General features: G+C 35.7%; 1 protein-coding gene across 6 annotated transcripts in view; it reads left to right on the top strand.

Annotated features, from left to right (window-relative positions):
• The window catches only part of LOC107308078, a 30,343-nt gene extending 24,750 nt beyond the window's left edge, over nucleotides 1-5,593 (top strand). For 2 of the 6 annotated variants that reach the window (XR_004305930.1, XR_004305931.1), the window contains 2 exons: nucleotides 3,138-3,551; nucleotides 3,834-5,593. The gene's annotated coding sequence lies outside the window, so the exon portion shown is untranslated. The other 4 variants (XR_004305929.1, XM_015851673.2, XR_001552631.2 and 1 more) reach the window with 3 other exon arrangements.
• The last annotated feature ends 16,120 nt before the right edge of the window (nucleotides 5,594-21,713 follow it).

The following is a 21,713-nucleotide window of genomic DNA, read 5'->3' as shown; positions in this document are numbered from 1 at the left end:
TTCCTTCCTTCCTTCCTGTCCTTCCTTCCTTCCTTCCTTCTTCTTCCTTTCCTATCCTTCCTTCCTTCCTCCCTTCCTTCCTCCCTTCCTTCTCCTTCCTTCCTCCTCCTCCTTCCTTCCTCCCATTCCTTCCTCCTCCCTCCTCCCTCCCTCCCTCCCTCCCTCCTTCCTACCTCCCGCCCCTCCCTCCTCCTTCCTCCCTCCCATCCCTCCTCGCCCCCCTCCCTCCCTCCCCCTCCCTTACCCCTCCCTTCCCCTCCCCTCCCCTCCCCCCCCTCCACCTCCTCCCCATCCCCTCCCCTTCCCCCCCTCCCCCCCTCCCTCCCTCCCCTCCCCTCCCCTCCTCCCCTCCCCTCCCTTTCCTCCCTCCCCTCCCCTCCCCTCCCCTCCCCTCCCTTCCTCCCTTCCTCCTCCCTCCCTTCCCTTCCTTCCCTTTCCCGTTACCTTTCCCTTCCCTTCCCTTCCCTTCCCTTCACTTCCCCTTCCCATTCCCTTCCTTCCCCTTCCTTCCCGTCACCGTTCCCTTCCTTCCTTCCTTCCCTTCCCTTCCCTTGCCTTCCCTTCCTTCCCTTCCATTCCCTACTGGAACAGGCTGCCCAGGGAGGTGGTGGAGTCTCCTTCTCTGGAGATATTTAAGACCCGCCTGGACGCCTTCCTGTGTGACATGGTGTAGGGAACCTGCTTTGGCAGGGGGGTTGGACTCGATGATCTCTAGAGGTCCCTTCCAACCTACAATTCTGTGATTCTGTGATATTTCTGTCATATTCTCAGGAGCCTGAGATACCTTTACACACCATAACCAAAACCCTACTGAACAACTGAAAACTGAACAGCAAGAAAGCCTACAGAAAAGTGCAAGCAACTCTCATTATATTAATAGAGTACTTATCCCTGAGGAGGCTGAGGTTAAAGGTGAAGATTTACTTCTCAAAGCCTCTGTCCTAAGAGACTACTAAGATATTGGATACAAGTGTTTTGTGTGATGCTATTCAAAAAAGGTATGAGAGCTGAGCATACTGGAAGCCCCTCATGAGATCAGGCATTTAACAGCCTATATATACAGAGCATAGAGAGTACAGTGCAGTACTATTGCATCAGGACCTCTGCTATGGAGATTGTGTTTGGGCAGGGAGTAGTGGATCTTCAGATGTAGGTGGCAGTCCAGCTGGGCTTCTTAGCAATATGAAAGCCACAACATTTGTTCTCAGTATGCAAGTTGCTTTGTAGCCTAAAATGACTGTAACACAGTTGCAATACTTCTGGCACCAGCATATGTACATGGCAGATCATGAACACAATGTCTGAATTTGTCCTGAATTCTTCAACACTTCAGGCAATTTTTATTCTTAAAGTTACTGGATTCTACAAGCCTCCAGTGTAAACTGTAGTTCTGTCATTAATATCACACATGAGGATATGAACAAGATTATTTTAATATTCTTTGTTCACTTAAAAAAGATGAAAAGATGTTTATCTTATCTCTAAGTAATTGACTCTTATTAAGCAACATTGACAGTAACAGCTTCTTATTCTTTTTCTGTTTTATCTGGGATTAAGCAGACTGTAGAAGAAATTTAAGGAGATAGTATACCAGACTCAGAAGTCCAAGTAGCTTGCTAAAAAACATGTACCAATATTTAGGAAATCAGTAATGCCTCAAGCTTTCCCTTTCTGTAAAAGCCATTTTTGTTTTCATGTTGGATTCCATGAACTGTCAGAAGCATTAATTAAAAGTATAAAAATATTTCAGAGTAGAGGGCACATACTTAGCAATGCTTGTGCTGCTTTAAGTCCCATCTGTCTTCTCAAAGTGATTTATTTATTTATTTTTCCTTCAAGTGAAAAATACAAGAATGAGCAACAACAACGAAAAATGATAAAAGAAATAAGCAGATACATAACAAATTATGAGCAAGAAAGAATTACAATGCCTCTGTGGAGACAAGTCTTTCAGTTAACTTATGATACCTTTTGGGATTGCTGTAAAAGTCTGCATTTCATAAAATCAAAAAAATTGCCATTAGTGTAAGTTGCAATGTATTTTTTAGATGCCTAAAAATATACATATAATATGGAAATTTCATTTAAGAATAAAACTAACCAAGTGTTCATTATGAACAAGTTGTCCCAGCTTATACTTTTATGTATTAAATTTTTTGTGGAGGAAATGTCAATGCTGAGGATGTTAAAGAATCTACATTTTGGCAGTTGTTTTATTTATTACCACACAAGCACTGAGAAATTTGAAATGGCAAAGAGCTACAATGTACCAAATTTTTGCATCATAAAGTGGTGCTATTGAGCTCTGTGAAATGCTAGGTATAAATAATGTCTGAATTTTATTCTATACCTTTGTCTTTGGATGTCACCAGCAGGGAAATTGATTTCTTTTTTAATTCTTGGGGGACCCTTCCAGACGTTAGACAGAACTACTAGACAGATCAACAAGGAGCTGCAAATGGGATTTTTCTGTAGCCTGGGTGTTACTGAGAATAGCACATAACTGCCAAAATTATTGCTTGTGTTGTAGAACAAATTCTCTGCTGATGTAAAAAGACACAATTCCATTGAATCCAATGACGTTACATCCAATTTATGCCAGGAGAAAATGTAGCTCTTTATCCATTTATCTATAGGTTGGTAGTTGTGACTTAATTTCAAATGAATTATGTTACTGTTCTTGTTCTGTGTCCTTGCAGCACTTTATTACTTAGAAGGCTAGTTCAGCAGAAATAAATAAATATGTGATTTGCAGTATCAGCAAACATCCCAGCCAGGAACAATGTCCTCTCTGCAGTGTTCCAGACTAATTGCCCCCAATTTTCTGCTCTAACCTTCATACCCAATTCGTTCTCTTGCACTAGTCTCCTTATTCTTTTTCCAACCAATCCTCATCTTCATATATTCTCTAATGTCAGCAAATTTTTAACCACCAGTTTTTACGTATTCAGATTCCTTCAGAGACCCACTTCCTCCACAGTGATTATAAGAAATGTGTATTGTATCTACGAAAGTACATTACCTGTTCCTGTAATCTTTTCTTGTTAAACACTTGCTCTGAATTTTTACATTTGATAATATATTATAGTGTTTTTGTTAGCAAATACCATAATAACAAGTGTGTTCTTCATTTACAGGTGCATCATCCAACATTTTTCTAATTTGATAGTGAAAACCTGGCATCAGCTATTATAAGCAGTCTAACTGACATTCATACAAGTTGGAAGATTTTAAAGCTTATTTTAAGGCTGATTGGCAGCAACTTTCTCTTCAAAAACTGAATGCAGTAGCAATAAGTTAATCACAAGCATTAATAAAAATTGTGCTTGAGGTCATTGCTTAGATACTAAAGACCTTTTGATGATTAGAGAATGTGCCTGAAAATTGTTCTGGGCACCTACTTAACAGCCTGTGACTTGGGAAAGCATTAATCCAGAACATTGGCTTCATTTTCTCATTAAGTCTTCTACATTATAGGATGCTGTTTGTGAGATCTGTTTGAATCAGTGGTGCACAGAAAGGATGAAATTAAAGAAACCGGTCTCAGTGAAGTAAGTGGTTTCTAGGTACTTACTTCAGGGGGCACCAGCTGAATTTAGCAGAATTGGTTTCCACAGTCCAGCTGCATTTCTGCTGAGTGGATCAGTGTGGAATCTGAGTCTATGACCTTTGCGTGCTTACCCACTGTGAAAGACCGTGGATCATTCTGTTGAATAAAGCATGTTGTTAAAAATTAAAAGAAACAGTCATGAAAGCCATGAAGATTGTAATATGAAAATCTTATGCTTTCAGTTAAGAAAATAACTATTATTTATTTATTTATTTATTTTCAGAGAAGAGGAGAACAGCTGTTGGAAGAGACTGGAAAACAAGACTTCTGAGGAATGGCTGGGGGATTTGGAGTTGTTTAATCTGGATAATGGATAATAGAAGGCCAAGGGGCGATCCTGCCACTCTTTACAACTACATGAAAGGAAATCACAATGAGGAAGGTGTCTGTCAGTCTCTTGTCTAAGGTGGCAAGGGGTAAAAGAGGAGGAAAAGGTCTCAAGTTGTACCATGAGAGGTTTAATTAGCAAATTAAAAAGGATGTACAAGAAAGTGGTGGAGTCATCATCCCTGGAGACATGGGTGTGGCAGTAAGGGACAAGGTTTATGATGGGACACAGTAGGTCAGGATGGTGGTTGGACCTGGTCGTCTTGAAGGTCTTTTCCCTCTACATGATTCTATGATTCTATGAAGTATTCCTGACTGAACTTGTCTCTGCCTGTGCTATGTTCAAAGTTAAATTCTGAGCTATCTAACATTGATGTGTTTGCCAAATATGTCCTTTTTCGTTTTTCCTTACAGATTTCTCTGAATATCTTAATTTGTTCAGCTTCTGCAGCATCCTGGTCTGGGGGAATTCTATGCTCGGTTCCTACCTTTTGGATCATATCTCTAATGACTTCCTTATTGTATCATTAAAATAGCTGTACTGTATCAGACTTGTGTCTTATCTGGCTGGCGTTCTTTTTCTAATGTCCCCAGTGGACACTTAAAAAGAACCATTATGAAACAAAATAATTGCTATGGAAAATTTTACTCCTAGGTTCATTTTGTTAGCATTGATAAAGCTTTTGATAAACTCTAGGTTAAAAAAAAAAAATTATAATCTTGCATCATCCATTATAAAATTTTCCTGTTTCCTCTTTCATATTGTTGATAGTTCCAGTGGCCCTGTGGTGTTTGCAAACATGGGGGCATAGTGTAATTCTGGCTTTCCTTTAGTCTTTATATGCAAGATTTTAATAGTCTTTTCCTTCTGTCTTGTGTCAGTGTATCAGGCCATATCCACTGGGTAAAATTCTGCAGGAACAGTTATGTTCATCAGAGTAAGAAAACATATTCTTTGATAACTTTTTAAATATTTTTAAAAAAAAAAAAAGAAAGAAAAAAAAAGTTATTGTTCCTATCTAATACAGTTTTTAAAACAATGTTTTAATGACATTCCTGAGAACTTATTTGATTATTAAATTGTGACTAGAAAAATATGTCTATAAAGTCAGACTGACTACAAAAATATTTTCAGTGCGGGTTGATGGTGCTGCTTTAATATAATGATTAATAATGTGGTGAAATATGCTTTAAAACCAAATGATGTTGATGTTTTTGAGAAATTGAGATATCCTTGATACTAGTTTTGTACTTCATTTGATGTTACCTTGTGCAGACTTGTCTGTCTTGTTCTTTACTCCAATACTTTCCTACTCATTAGTGTTCATGTAGCATTATGCATGTCTCCATATCAACACTAAGGAACAGGGCGAAATGATGGCACTTCCTTCCATTCTCATGCAGAACCTATTCAAGTACCATCTATTACAAATAAAATATCAGTCGCTATTTATGTGGAACAAGTGAGAGTCAGTACAATAAACAGAATGAATGAGGAAAGAGAGCTTGCTACTGACTTCAGTATTGCTATTTTGTGTTTACAAAAAGACACACATATCTATGAAAATATAGACTTGACAGATATCTAACTGACAGATTTAAGTAATCTACTTATTTTTTTCCTCTAGACATTATCTTCCAATATGGAATTTTAAGTTATCACATGAGATGCTTTTGTTTGTTTTTATGGTAAAAAATATCTCCTAAAGTTTTTGTTTACACTCCTTCTTGTGTGATAGTCAGATGTATACATTTTAAGCTAACATTATTTTTAAAAATGAACAACTGGTAAAAAAACTGGTGAAACACATTAAATTATTTCATGTCAAGTTAGATCAAGATAAACAGTATAATTTTATTTAAGTAAAATAAAAAGTATTTTGCAAGTGTTGGTCATATCTTAGGAATGACATTTACAGCTTTCAAATATGTCTTTGATATCTCATGAGGTAGTTTTTGTAAATTCATTGAGCAAAATCAGTATTCATTTTATATTTCATGTAGTTTCTTTCAAACATACTGTTTCTCTCTAATCTCAGTTCCAAACATGCATTCACTGTAGTTTAGGTTTTGCATTTTCCCAGAAACCGTTGGTGCTTTATTGAAAGTCTATTATATGCAGGAAGTGGGTTTTCTTTAGGCTATGAATCCTAGACAGATATCAGAAGGGTTAATGTGAGTGTTAATCTAAAAACTATTACTCTGCAACTGTTTAACTCTTCTCTCTTGAGAAGGGTGGAGAGGCATGTTGTTTGAACTCCTAAAATGACACTTAGCAGTAAATCTGAACTATGTGTCTCCTTTAGAACAGATATCTTCTTTCTGTATTCGATCAGGGAATTCTTTTTGACATGCATTTCATTGAGTTTTCTTAAGTGGCCAAGTATCTGAACATCTATTCAACATAGTGTAATGTTAAGAAACCCACCTGTTTCTGTTATTTCTGTTATGTTGTCATGTTTTGAGTAGATTGCTGTGTGGCCCCTATTATATTCTTACAGATTTTTTCTACAATGTGGCCTTACATTTTTCTTCTAGGGTAAAGATTAATCTGTCCTAGTTTAGGCATAAAAAATTAAATTTCTCTAACTCACTATTCTTTCATTATAGTCAATGAAGAAAGATGGGGTCCTCAAGGGAAAGATTCATCTCATGCTAAGATCGGTATCTAGGATAGGTCAGATGAATTGTCCTTTAGAGGTGCCAATTTCTTTCCAGTGACTATCAAGGGAACTTATGATGACTGTTTCAGTCTTACATTTCTAACTTTTAGCTGTCTGAAGTTAAGTGACATAAGCTGTTCTTCCTTAACATTACATTTTATTTTTTTTTTTAAGGACATGAATAATTAATTCCCTTCGGAAAATATTACCTTGAAGACAATAATATTTTGACTGAGACCTAAAATGTTAAAACAATTAAAAGTGCATATATTTAGAATATTGTATGTTCCTCTGGCAGAATCATGGGAGATCTGATGAAACAAGCTAGAATATTACTACTCAGAGGAGCATTATCTGTTCTCCTGGGTATGTTATCAGGATTTTATACATATAGAAAAATAAAGTTTTAAATTTTTTTTACAGAATTGCAGAATTATCTAAACACTTTTAGGAATGGTTCAGAAATTATAATTTTCTTTTGAAGCCATTTTTGCTGTCTGGATTTTTAAGTAAATACCCCTTCCTCGTACACTGCTTTTATTTGTTGTCCTTTGCTATGGACTGTGACATACAGAAAGTGGCATTTCATGGAGAAGGGGGTGGAACTTGGAGCAGGAGGAAAAAGGTGTTCTCATCTCCTGTTACATTCTTAAAAATGGAGTAAGCCTTTTGGGCTTGTTTGCCTGAGAACACTTTTATGATTAAATCAGATTAATTTCTTAATGTGAATTGGAGGTGGTTTAAATGCTTCATTATAATTCTACCCTAATACACTTTTCATCCGTTTTTAGTGGGATTCATCTAACTTAACTTCAGAGATTTGTAGTGGTGACATCTACATTTGACTTAGCCATTGTAAGCTCCCTTTGTAATCGAGGGACAAATATGATCTTTCAAGGTGCAATACTTCTGACCAATTTTAGATGCTTGCTTTAAAATGAGATGAACAGTGCTCCTAGTGTTTCCATTTTAAAGCATGGCTAGAAAGTGTGATTAACTCAGGTGCAGGTACCAAATGTATTTCTCTGTTACTCATCAGTGCACCTTGAGGACAAAATAATATCAAATGACTCCAACTGGCCAAAAAGTTACGCTGAAGAGTCTCAAAACTGTTTGATGACCCTCAGCTCTTCAGCATTGCATAATGCTAATCTGTTGCTGTGATATCATTTTATATCTGTGACATCGTACAAGTATTTATGTCTCGAAGGTGGCACTGACTGATGATAAAATCAATTTCAGCTGTGTAGAAAGAATTGTTAAGTCTGATATTTATTTATTTATTTATTTATTTTGTAAAGAGCTTGGAACTAATTTTCACTTACTAGAAAATTAACAATGAGATGCTAAGAACATTTTCTTAATTTCTCAAGATTTTGAATATAGCCACAATTCATTGTGAATACTTTTATTTATAAGCAGGTAATTTTACCTATATTTTACTATCTGGTCTATAATTTTTCTGACTACAAATACTTTCTGAAAGATTTTATCACTGCTACAGACTTGCTTTATTCTAATTAGATTATATTTCTTCTTCCTAACTTTGAGAAACAAATTTCTTCTATTTTTCTGAACTCCTCCATCAGCCGGAAATAAATGAGTACTTTGCCACAGTGTTACCTTTTTGTTGTTTACATGGAACTAATGAAGGTTTTTAAGTATATGAAGGAAATAAAACAAGGTTTTCTTGTTTATTTGTTTGTTTATAAGAAGGATTTTGCATTTTAACCCTCTAATTAATTTTACTTTCCATTTCCAAACATCTATCCATTTACTTCAGTTTAGTTTTCCAGACACCAGTTTCCCAGTCTTTTATGTCACCTAATAGTTTTCTTCCTCACAGTGCTTTTATTTTTGCTCTTTTCTACTCATCAGAATTTGTAATCACCTCTGTGTTTATATTTGTGCTAGGAAAACTGCATCCACTGCCAGGACAGAAAAACATTATGAAAAAAATAAATAATAAACTGATCAATAATTTATTTCTCATTTTTATGCTCTTATATATCTATTTTTGTTTGAATAATAATTTCTTTTTATGATACTGTTTTTGTTTAGATAAGCTGGAGTACCAAGCACTCTTGCCCTTAGTAGTCCGCAAGTTACTACATACCAGCTCTAACTACACCGTACACTTCAAAGGGATACTAAGAGAAAATGTGGTCTGGGATCACTTGTGAAATCCTGTGTCATTCACTAAATGAAACTGAACAAGAATCTGTTGGAGAGGCTGATATATAACAGCCCAGCCTTTCTTCATTTTACTGTTTTTTAGCAAATAAATACTGAGACATGATTAAATGTTTTAATTATTAAAAAACAATACATAGAGGATTATGTCAACCACTATGTGTGTTTTGTTTTTCTTTCTTCATGTTGTTTATATTAGCCCACTTGTCATGGGTTTTCTACTGCTACTGGTGATCCTACACTAATGTGCAAAAAGACATGAGACCAGGTTGGCAGAATATATGAGTAGGATACTGGACTTTGAAACTACACTTATTTTTCAATCTTTATACCTTTTAATTTATGTATTTTAATGCTGCATAGTAGCCGAGCAGAAGCAGACCCAATTTCCTGCACATCCAGTATGCACTCAAAACATGACTGATGATTCATCTTTCACTCTTATTTTCCACCTGCTACCAGAGATTTTGCATTCCTGTTCCTATAGAGATCCAGCTGCACATGAAAGCTAAACACTGAACTGAGCTGGACTCTAAAATTCAGATGTGAATTTCCTCAGTGTGAGCTGCAAATGCAGCACACGTCCCTCACTGTTTGGGTGAATCCACTTATCCACTAGGTACTATAGATATAAAGCACTGCAGACATTAATTCTTTTAAGGAAATAAGCTTGTTCAGCAAAGCCTCCAGACTTCCAGGAATTGGCCTAGCATATGGTCTAAGTTAATAGATGCTTTTTATCACTAATGAGGGAGGTCTGCATCCAGAAATATATATGGAATGTCTTCTGTGGACAAACTTTACACAGACCCATATAAATACAAAAAGATTTTGTAGGTCATTTCTAAATTGTCTTTAGTCATTGCAGAACTATTTAGGCATGTGCTTTTGTCAAGATCTGTGATATGGTCTGTTAGGTCCAAGTGTCTGTTTGGAATGAAGTGAGACCAGAAGGATCATGTTACCATGTTCAGGAGCTAACAGCACAGCAGTGGTAAGTGCTTTAGGTTGCTCTGTGCAACTCTATTCTTTTTGCATAAGAGAGAACTGAGGGGAAATAAGTACGATGGGGTCAATTCCCCTGCAGAGACTAAACAGAAATTGAACTGTGATTAATTATCTTTATAATTATTTAATGACTATAAACATTATATATATGTGTGTATGTGTTTCTGTGTTTCTTAGAGCTATAAATCCAGTAATTCCTGAATCTCCTGATTCAGATTGTAGTGCAGTTTTAGCACTCAGTATATTCTGTCTGCACAATCTATAAATGAGTTAAAGAAGTCTTTTTCTTTTTCCCCTTACTTTATCAGCTTAGTAATAATACAGAGTTTAATTGACCTCTCTGCAACATAATTTCTAATTCTGAAATAAAATGTGAAAATTAAAATTTTGTGTTGATAGACCTTAATGAATCATCCTAAAATAACTGGCTCAAACAAGTCAGAACACTTGCAGCACGTTTAGTTTGTCAAGAATTCATTTCTTGTCTGAGAGATGGATGAAGTTTCCTATTGTGGAGAATGAAGAGTACTAGTGTTACGTCCTTCTTTTTTATAGATGATTTACAGTTGTGATGAAAGGTCACAAATTTCAGTGCTCCTTTTCTGCTTCTTTCAGTTCTTATAAATGAAACTCTCAGAACAGGGCTAATAAGACATCTGAGAGCACACTTTGTCAGTCAGTTCTCCTACCATTATCTTTGTGATTCAAATGACCACAATTAAGATATATTATAATTTTGTCATTTGTATCATCTGTGGTGTAAAGTTTAGTGCCTAGTGATTTAACGTACCACTTTTGGATCACTACAGTGGATTTTGAATCAATCCCTGTATAATCTATCATCCTTAGTCTTCTTCAACATTCCCCTTGTTGTTGACCTTGGCATGTGGACAAATTCTTACCAAAAAAAAAAAAGAAAAAGAAAAAAGAGAGAGAGCCTGCTATTCATCTATCTGCCAGATAAGAAATGTTGGCTAATGTGATACTATATACTGCAAATGAAAATTTGTCTTGATTCAGAAACAAAACTTGTTCATTATTGAAACAGTCATTGACATAAGTATAGACACCACAGGGGGAACTTACTTGAGATACTAAATACTGTTGTATTTGTTACCCATTAGAACTGAATTATTAAGAAGTTATTATGATATAGGATATAAAACCATCTTTAGGACTATGATAGTTCTTCCCAAAGGAGATCAAAAGGACTGATAATTATAATACAAATTTCTCTACTCAAGTTTAGCGTGAGTGCAAATATGTGAAAAGTAATAGTCCTCAAAGTTATAGGCAAAAGAAGATGGTGTAGGAAACAAAATATTGTTGAAGTTTTCCTCTTCCATCGTTAACAAATGTTTTCAGAAAAGCATCTTAAAGAGATGGGGAAGGGGTGCTCTAAAGAACAGAATTCCATAATAGGCATTGGCTTCAGATTACCTGGATTTATTTTTGTCTGCAATTTTTCTAGATATGCTGGGGTGAATCATTTTCTAAGCTTTTGTTTCAAAGTTATGGATAGAACAGGGATAATGGAAATGGTAATTACAGAGTTTTTAAGTGTTTTATTGTCAAGAAATCAGAAAAACACAATTAAAAAAACTAGCAACCAGAGAGATAAAAATGAGTGTTTTGCTATACAAACTGCAGAAATGATTAAGAGAAATAATTAAATGAGGTAGATATCTTAAATACTTCAAAGAATTATTGGCTGAATTAATGCAAACAATCTATCCACTACTTAAAATTTTGAATAATTGTTATAGTAGTCAATCCTTTTATGCAGCTCTGGAGAAGAAACTAGGAAAGAATGCCAGGGCTCTAACAGTCTTCAGGAATTGGATGAGCCATCATGGTGCTTCAGAATCAACTGCGCTACATGAGCTACATGAGCTACAACTGACATCTAGCTTCAAGGATTCCAGTGATGGAGTCTTTGCAGTCTTTCCACGAAAATGACTGCATGGCTTAGCTATATTTTCCATAAGATATGTGATGTAATGCCTCGTCTCAATATATCTTGCTTCTGTTAATGTTGATTATTCATGTTGAGTTTACTAACTCAGTACAGTTCTTATTCAGTTCTACATAACTTTGGATTTGAAGGCTCGTGTTCCTCAGATTTTTACTTCATTATGCTAAATAAATACATTCATTCCACTGATTATATCTTTTTGTTTTGTTTGGTCTGTCTTATTCTTCTCTTATGGATTATCACTAATTAGTCCACCTTCTTGAAGGTATTGAAATCTTACTGCTCCTGCCCAAGACCTTGCCAGTTCTGTGTATGTCCATATGTATTTTTCATATGAAAAGACTTCTAGATGCTACACCAAGTAGAGGAGAAATGGTAATAACATGCAGTTACATTACAAGAGGTGAAACTTCTGCAGTTCTTTCTAAAAGCAGATTTCTAGAAGCTTTATGGCATACATATAACATTCATTTTCTTCACATTTCATGGTATTCGTAGCTCATTCATGCATTCCTTGAAGACTCAAAATCTTAATATGAAGGTATTTTCTCCTAGAATTAAGAAGACCTTACAACCACTTTTATTTATAGCAAAGTCTGTTTGGTGTAAGTGAAGTCAAAATTCAGCACTTTAATCTGTGGGTTTAACTGTGACATTTGTAGCTTTTTATTATTTTTAAATAGAATTCTTTTTGCTAGAATTTAGTTCAAAATGTGTTTTGTTGTTTTTCTTTTTAACAGATATAATTAGGTTGCTAAGCATTAACAGTTAATTATCATATTAATAAATAGTTATTACTCTCATTTTATATTGAACCAAGCTAAAGCAGTATTATTATGCATGCATTGCTCTTAGGCAACGTAATTGTCCTTAAAGAAAATCATTACAATTTAAATGAAATTGGGAGCAACTGGTTAGGGAAAGCTGTAGGGCATACAGAATACATACCAGGCACAGAACTGTAATTTCCCCAAATCACGTCTTTTCAGCAATTTTACATTACAGGATTATTTCTGTTTAGTTAAGAGAAAAACAGATTTTTTTTTTATTTTTTTTTTTATTATTTTTTTGCCTTGCAATTTAGTAAGGTCATAATTTAACCAAAGACAAGCTATTTTCTTCAGTGAAAGGTAATGTAGAGTCACTACACTGTGTTATTTAGTACAGGTTAAGAAACTATGATCAGCATTTAAAAATTATTTTATTTCACACTATAATCCAGGGAATGGAAGTGCTGTGACACTTGCACGTGCTGCCTAAGGAATGAGAATCGTAGACTGAAAGCTACTGTACTCTGAGTGATATCTGATGTAACATATATTCCAATTGGAAACAACTGTGCTTTTTTTCTGAAGAGATTTTTCTTACTTTCTCATATTCTTTCTCTGTGTTTAACATATTCACTAAAGAACTGTTATTCTCTTTGACATTTTTTGTCATATAAAGGTTAATTATTTGACTTGATCTCTTTGTCATCTGTTAAAATACAAGGATTATGAACACTTATTTCTGGCATTTTCTTAGATTTATAATTAATTAATGTTTTATATTGCCATAAACATCTCCTTAGTTTAAGTGAATTACTCACATTTAAGAAAAGGTTATATCATCTGTGGGTGCTAGAGAATCTTCTAATGAATTAGCCAATAGCTCAAAATTAACTTTATTAACAAGATAATTTGGCAAATGTAACACATGGCAAATGGTATGGCTCATACAGTGCAGTAACAGACAAATCTACAACCTGTCTACTTTTCGGCAGCAAAATACGTTATTTTCTTTCTTTCTCTCTTTTTTTTTTTTTTTTTTTTTTTTTTTGTAAAAGAATGCAAAAAATTCCTCTGACTTGCACTACTGCCTGTCTTACGTTTTCTTTTTCATACCATTTGAATGTTTCTTTTCTCACATCCACTAGGCTAAACTCAGAACAACTCATCAGCATGTGTTCGAATTGTGATGACAAAAGACCTCAGTAGTGATACAGATCAAGCCTGATGAACAAGTTCATCTAAAATTTATCTGTGCCTCTCTTCCTAAACTGAAAAATAAAATAAAATAAAATAAAATAAAATAAAATAAAATAAAATAAAATAAAATAAAATAAAATAAAATAAAATAAAATAAAACAACACATTAATTACATGTGGTTTGTAATCCAGATAAAGTGTATCAGAAAAGCAATATATTTATGCCTACCACAATACAGGCTGATCTACACACAAAGCTAAATCAGTTGTCTTTGACAAGAGCTCATTCTTCTGACTTGAAGATAAGCTTTTCAGGGTCAGGTCCTTGTTCCCAGTGTTAACAGAGAGTACTGTTTTTAGTCCTTGACATAAACCAGAATAGAATCAGACCTCTTTGCTGCGGTGACTGCTACTATCTACATCACCAGAATATGCTTCTGTTACTTTCTAGTCATACTTGTTTTAAAAAATATGAAAGAAACTTCTTTCATATTGTGAGCTACAAAACGTGGTATCCTTTATTTCTAGTTTTATTGGCATTTGAAGCCTATGATTTACTGCTAGTATCTGAATTTGTGACATTATACAGTGTTCTTGTCATCCTTCTTTTTAACCTTGTGCAGTTGGACTGTCTGAAAAGGAAAGTCATCAAGGCTGTCACTGAGGAGTTATGGCACTACCAGTTTAGCTGGGAAGCAAGAACTTCTGATTTGGCAGTGTGCTGCTGCCAAAAGAGCCACCTGAACTTAGTTCAGATAACTGCTCTGTAATAGATAATAGGTCTTTGACTGTAAAGCTGTAATTACTGCAACATTGATTGTGTTACCAAAATACTGTAATGTTAGGAATTTATGGAGAATGTGCATTGTTCACAGCAAATGTTCTAAGGTATTTTTGGTAAACAAAATCAAGCCATCACATTCAAATTTAATTTCAAAAATTAAGGCTTGGGAATGAATTCTATTGTTGCTGCTTACATCAAACAGAAAGACAAATTGAAGAGTTGGACAATAGAACCTAGTCACGTAACCATTAGAGATAATTGACAGAATTTGGTCCAAAGCTCTATTCCAGAAGGAAAGGTAAATATAACTATTTTGTTAGATGTGTGGCTGATATGTGTATATTTGCAGTAGCTCATTTGGTAGTAATGTCTTTAGACCTAAGTAAGACTTTAGCTGAGGCAATCAAAGGTATATTATATAAGTCTGGAATGCTTCATTTGAAGCCAGAAAACTCTCTATTTGTGCCTAATAGAGAATAATAATAATTTTGATCCTGTAGAACCATGCATGTTTTAAGAGGTGGTCATCCCAAATGCAGATTATTGATACAGAACAATAAGATCTAGTAGATATAAGGAAGGGGAGTTGAAAAATAGTGGTTGGATAGTATCATCTCTTCACAGTCATGTCATTAAAGTGCTGTGATTTGGGAACTTTCCCAAATATCATTGTTAAGCTATTTTCCAGTCTTCCCAAGTTCATTATGGAATATCCTTTCAGTCTAATTATGTTAACTTTTAGGCTCATTTTTTTCCTTCCCTATTTTCTGTTCTTTCTATAGCCAGAATTATTACTAAAGAATCAGGAAATACTGCATATCAAACACAGACAGAAAATCTATTTTTCCTTACTTTTCTTGGTGAAGGATTGACCTAGTATTTCTATTTGATGTACGGCAAACACAGTTAATGAAATGAACCTACTAGAACTATTTTACAAGTGACAATCCCTGGCAAGCTGTGATATCAGTAAAAGTGAAGTGTTTGTATGGGGCAGCGTATTCTTGTTTTGCCTGGGAGAATATGGCAGTTCTTATATCTTGTGATGTTGCACCACAGAAACAAGGACAGAATTATTAATCTTGCATAAAAACAGATGTACAGAGATTGTACACAATCAATTGTCTTTGGTTTTGATATTACTATAATGCTCTTTTTGTAGTTGTTTCGTTTTCTACAAAAATATGAATTAAAATATCACCTTAGTAGTCACTGTTCATAGATATTCGTGATTCCTGATGCTAGCCAATAGTTCCCAAAGAACTTTGTGTGAATATACTTATTAAATGGTTTTTATGAGTCTCAGACTGTAATATTAGACTAAGCTGTACTGATCAGCAATCTGTGATATATTTCATTTAGCCTCAAGATATAATTCTTTTATCCTCTAGAGTTACTGAAGAGAGACACTATTAGCAATAAAACTGTTTTACATTTTATCAAATAAATTCTGTCTGACTATATACACAAATCAATTCCTGTGATATTTTTGAAGAGATGTAAGGTAGTTTGTTCTCCAGAAATTGAATTTAACTAATGATGACTGACTGCAAATATTATAGATTTTATTTAATTTTTATCAGGAACACTCAATTACCTTGAGAAATACAAAATTCTTAGTACTGAGTGAAAGTTATATATTTTTTTTCTTTTTTTTTTCTTTTTCTTTTTTTTTTTTCTGTATGTGCATAATTTTCTTATATCATCTTTAATATCAGTAGTATTTCTTTAATACTAACTGAATTTGTGAATGCTTTTGTTTTGGAAAGGAATGCTTTCTTTTGCATTTGAGATTTATTTATATATTTGCTTCCATAGAATCATTGAAGCATAGAATGGCCTGGGTTGAGAAGGACCATGATGATCATCTAGTTTCAACCCCCCTGCTATTCACAGTATCACCAACCACGAGACCAGGCTGCCCAGAACCACATCTAGCCTGGCAATGAATGCCTCCAGGAATGAGGCATCCACAACCTCCTTGGGCAACGCATTCCACTGTGTCATAGAATCATAGACTCATAGAATCACAAGGTTGGAAAGAACCTACAAGATCATCTAGTACAGTCGTCCTATTACCGTAGCTACAACAAATTACTAAACCATATCCTGTAGCTCCTCATCCAGATGCCTCTTAAACACTACCAGGGATAGACATTCCACCACCTTCCTGGGCACGCCATTCCAGTGCCTGACCACTCTCTGAGAGAAAAAGTTATTTCTTATGTCTAATCTAAATTTCCTCTACTACAACTTGTTGCCATTTCCTCATGTCCTGTTTGTTGCCTGGGAGAAGAGGCCAAGATCCTCCTCATCATAATCTTCCTTCAGACACTTGTAGAGTACAGTGATGTCTCCCCTGAGCCTCCTCTTACCCAGACTAAACAATCCCAGCTCCCTGAGCTGCTCCTCATAAGACTCGTGCTCCAGACCCCTCACCTGTTTCATTGCCTTTCTCTGGATACGTTCCAGGGCCTCTGTGTCACCGCCTTCTGTGTGAAAATTTTCCTCCTAATATCTAACCTAAACTTCCCCTGTCTCAGTTCGAAAACATTCTCCCATATCCTATCACTATCCACCCCCATAAACAGCCATTACCCCTCCTTTTTATATGCTCCCCTCAAGTACTGGAAGGCCACAATTAGGCCTTCTCCAAGCTAAACAGGCCCAGTTCCCTCAACCTAACCTCATACGAAAGGTGCTCAAACCCTCTGATCATCTTAGTGGCCCTTCTCTGGACCGGCTTTAAGAGCTCCACGTCCTTCCTGTACTGGGGGTACCAGGCCTGGATGCAGTACTCAGATGGGGCCTCACAAGAACCAATCTGTAAGACCTATACTACAGTACTTCATAGTTTATGTTGCAACAAAATTTCCATGCAAATCTTGATTTTTCCTTGTCTTGAATTTAAAAGTTATGAAAAGTATCCTTCTTACATAGTTGGATTTCTACCATTTTTTTTATGAGCTCAGTATTGGATTTGTGTTTCAATCATAGGCATCAAAATGCTTACTACTGAAAATGCCTTTCAATTTTTTTCTTTTAATAGGTGAGAATGTAGGAAGAGAGAAAATATTTTTATGTACCAATGCAGTTGATATCCATTCACAGGATCAGAGAGTAGCTGATTGAAATCCAGTTTCAAACACCACTAGCGATTAATCGTGAGAGACAGAATGATGCACCTGCTGAGGAAAAGGATGAAGTTTTGGGCTCTTTTTCCTGTTACCTGGTAGAAATAGTTTTCAGGCAAAAGCATTCTGCCAAAGAGGGTTTTCAGTGGAGAAATGATTATATACAATACAAAAATACATTAATTGTCAAAATATATCACCCAGTGAATAAAAACAGAATAATTGAAAAACTGGATGTATTATAGTTTAGGTAATAGTTACAGATGTCTTTGTTTTGTGCATCCCTAATTTCATTTTGAGGCAGTGAATACTGTGTGATTTGTAACTCCTCTAGTGCATCCAGAGTCTTATCAGTCTTGGAGGGTATCAGGTGATGTTCTGGTAAAAGTTTAGACCATGTAAACAGATGAGAAAAAAAGTAAAAACAATGCAGCAAGGAGGAGACAGGAGAGAGAGAACAAGAGGAACAGTGGGAAATTAAGAAGGGAACCTGAGAAACAGGAAAGTGGAGGGGGTATTCTGGTATAAGAAACATAAGGGAAAATGTTAAAAAATCAAATAAATAAATAAATAAATCTTAGACTTTAGAGGTTTTCTTTCTTTCCTTCCTTATGTCCTGTCCCTGAAGGTGTTCAAGGCAAGGTTGGATGGGACCCTGGGCAATCTGATCTAATAATACTTGATCTAGCAGCTAGCAGCCCTATCTGTGGCAATGGCGTTGGAAGTTGGTGATCCTTGATGTCCCTTCTAACACAAGGCATTTAATGATTCTACGATTCTATGATTCTACGGTTACTTCCTCCATTCTTTTGCTACTTTTGACTACAAACTTCTCAGAGCAGCTGGAGGAAATCAACCCTCTGTATGCTTGAATGAATCTCTGGGCAATACAATTGAGTCATCAATGAGTTTAGTGCGCAGCAGGAGAAAGATGATACTGAAATAAAATGTTCCAGTGTGTATTTGTGTAGTGTCTAGCATAATGGGCCTCTGCTCCTGACTGAGGCCTCTGAGCATTCCAGTGATGTAAATATTAACTAATAATAATAAAAGGACAAGCACTTTATTTGCATCCATGTTGCCATCTGTTGCATAGACTGCATCAATACTAAGTATGTTTAACTTCATTTGCTTTTCTCTAAGCAGTACACTTTATTTGCTGCAAAGAACCTGACAATTTTAAAAACTTACAGAAAATTTTAAGCATTGAAAAATATTGGCAGTATTTTTAAAATTTCCTAGTTAGTAAGCAGTAGCAGTAGACTAGAATTATAAGTAACATATGGATACAGTAGATAATATCAACGCAATTAAAAAAATACCTTATTATAGTATTGGTGAAAAGAAGATGCTAGTTATTTATGCAGCGAATAAAAGTATTTGTCTTAGGTGATGTATCATTACTAACGTAAATTAGAATATTCATGATATATTAGTAAAATACAGCCCCCAATAGTTACTACCATGTTTGCAAGAAAGAAGAAACAACAAATTTGGATGTGGAAGTTGACTAAGCATGGCTGGTGTGACCTCATGACTCTACTGAAAGATTTGTGCAATGCTTCTTTAGTCCAGAAGGGTACACTGATAATCTGTTCTCTGCACCACCAGAGATAAAAATGCCCAACAACACTTTTAAACTGGTTTAAGATCTCAAGTATATTAAAACAGAAGATACCATATGCAATTAAAAAGGCAAAGATCAGAAGTATGACTGTCCCAAGTTTCCTAAACTCCAAGTAATTCTTAAGTTTAATGTCCAGTTTATTTTTTGTGAATTTGACCATACCTCTAGTTGCAGAGGAAACTGCTTGTAAACACTAACAGCTCAAACAGAGAAATTTTTGCATAAATCTGGTGAGTGGTTTAACGTGATTATATAACAAAACAGCAATAAAGTTATGAACAGGACCATCAGTGCATTATTTATACTTTTTCTTTACACACAGACACACAAATAAACAATAATACTGCTGAGTGATAAATGAATAAGTAATGTGGTATTTTGCCTGAAATAAACAAAGTCAAAATAAATGTTAGCAGAAATAAGACATCATATATAAGCTGTGATTTTATGTTTGACAGCTGTAGCTTAGTTTTAATTATTCATGGTAATACATCAAAGAACTCTAGCAGACACAGTGCCAGCATTTAAACACTTCAGTGACCTACAAAACTATAGGTATGCTGGCCTGATGTTCACTGTTAGGAAAATCATTGCTGAACTTTTAATATGGATGCAAGTACAAAAATAAAAACCCAAACACCCACAATAAAATAACCCAAAACGTAGACAGTAAGACAAGAAAGACAAAAACAAAAAAACAAAAAAACAAACAAACAAAAAAAGTAACCTGAAATACAATGCAACTAGTACCAATCAGCATTGATTTAGACTTAATACTTTGTCAGGTTAGCCTGTTCCCTGCACTTGGCAATTTTGGAAGTACATTTAATAAATGTAAGAGCATTATATAATTTATTTAAGGGTTTTTGTTTGCTTGTTTGTTTTTCTTGGTGAAATATATTTCTCATTAGCAATTTTGTTTCATTTTTTAGTTAATATATTGCTGGGAGTTGGAATGATCAAGTTCAGCCCTGCCAAAAATGATGTGGGGGTACTGGTGGATGGTAGGATGGACCTAGTGAACAGTGTTCCCTCTCAGCCTAGAAAGCCAACCATCTCTTGGGCTGTATCAAAAGAAGTGTGATCAACAGGTCAAGGGAAGTGATCCTGTCCCTCTGCTCTGTGCTGGTGAGGCCTCACCTGTAGTACTGCGTCCAGATATAGAGTCCTCAGTACAGGAGAGACATAGACCTGTTGGAGCACATCCAGAGGAGGGCCACAGAAATGATCTGGGGGATGGAACCCTTTCCTACAAGGACAGGATGAGAAAGGTTGGGCTGTTAAGACTGGGCGAGAGAACTCTGTGAGGTGACCTGATAGTGGCCTGTCAGTATCCAAAGGGGAGCTACAAGACAGAAGGGGACAGACTCTTTATCAGGGTCTGTTGTACAGAACAAATGGAAATGGTTTCAGACTTAGAGAGGGTAGATTTAGTTTGCGTATAAAGAAGTCTTTTACAAAGAGGGTGGTAAGGCACTGGAACAGACTGACTGGAGATGTGGTTGATGTCCTGTTCCTGGAGACTTTCCATGCAAGGCTGAATAAAGCCCCAGGCAACCTGATCTAGCTGTGGTGTCTCTGTTCATTGCAGGGGTTTAGGATTAGATGACCTTTAAAGTTCACTTCCAACTCTGAGAATTCTATGATTTTATGATATTGAAATAGGTAATTATAGTGGTTTTGTCTGGAAAGGGTTAATTTTCTTCACACCATCATGTATAATGTTATGTTTTGGACTCATGATGAAAACAGTTGCAGTAACACACTGATTATTTAGTTGTTGCTAAGCAGTGTTTGCACAGAGTTAAGGTCTTTTCTGATTTTCACACTGCCCTGCTAATACAGAGTTTTGGATTGCACAAGAAGTTGGAGGACATCACGCTCAGCACTGAAAGATGGGAGAAAGTGGGGGGAGAGAGGGAGGATGCCCAAGGTGATGGCATTTGTCTTACCAAACAACAGTTACATGTGATGGAGGCCTGCTTTAGTGGAAATGGCTGAACATTTGCCTGCTGTTGGGAAGAAGTGTTTACTTCACTTGCAGCTTTGGTTTACTTACTAAACTGTCTTTCTCTGAATCCAAAAATTCTCACACTTTTGCCCTTCCAATTCTCCTCTGTATATCACTCTGAGGAAGTGAATGACTGTGTGGAGCTTAGCTACCTATCAGGTTTAAATCACAAAACATAAAGTGTTATGCATTATATATAATAAAAATCTGTTGGAAGTAAAAAATGATTTTTAGTAATGATTTTAAGTAATTAATAAGCCACCATCACCCAAATACAGTATTACTAGTACTCATCATCCACTGATTCTAGTTTAGACCACTTGAAGTAGTTTTCTCTAAGACAGTTACTGGATATTGAGTGACAGCTTCAGGAGCCCTCAAGGGTCTCTCCCAAGGCTCTCTTGGAGGATCCAT

The sequence above is a fragment of the Coturnix japonica genome, chromosome 1 (genome assembly GCF_001577835.2).
Source record: "Coturnix japonica isolate 7356 chromosome 1, Coturnix japonica 2.1, whole genome shotgun sequence".
In the NCBI taxonomy this organism is placed as follows: Eukaryota; Metazoa; Chordata; class Aves; order Galliformes; family Phasianidae; genus Coturnix; species Coturnix japonica.
This window is presented reverse-complemented; position numbering and strand designations above follow the sequence as displayed.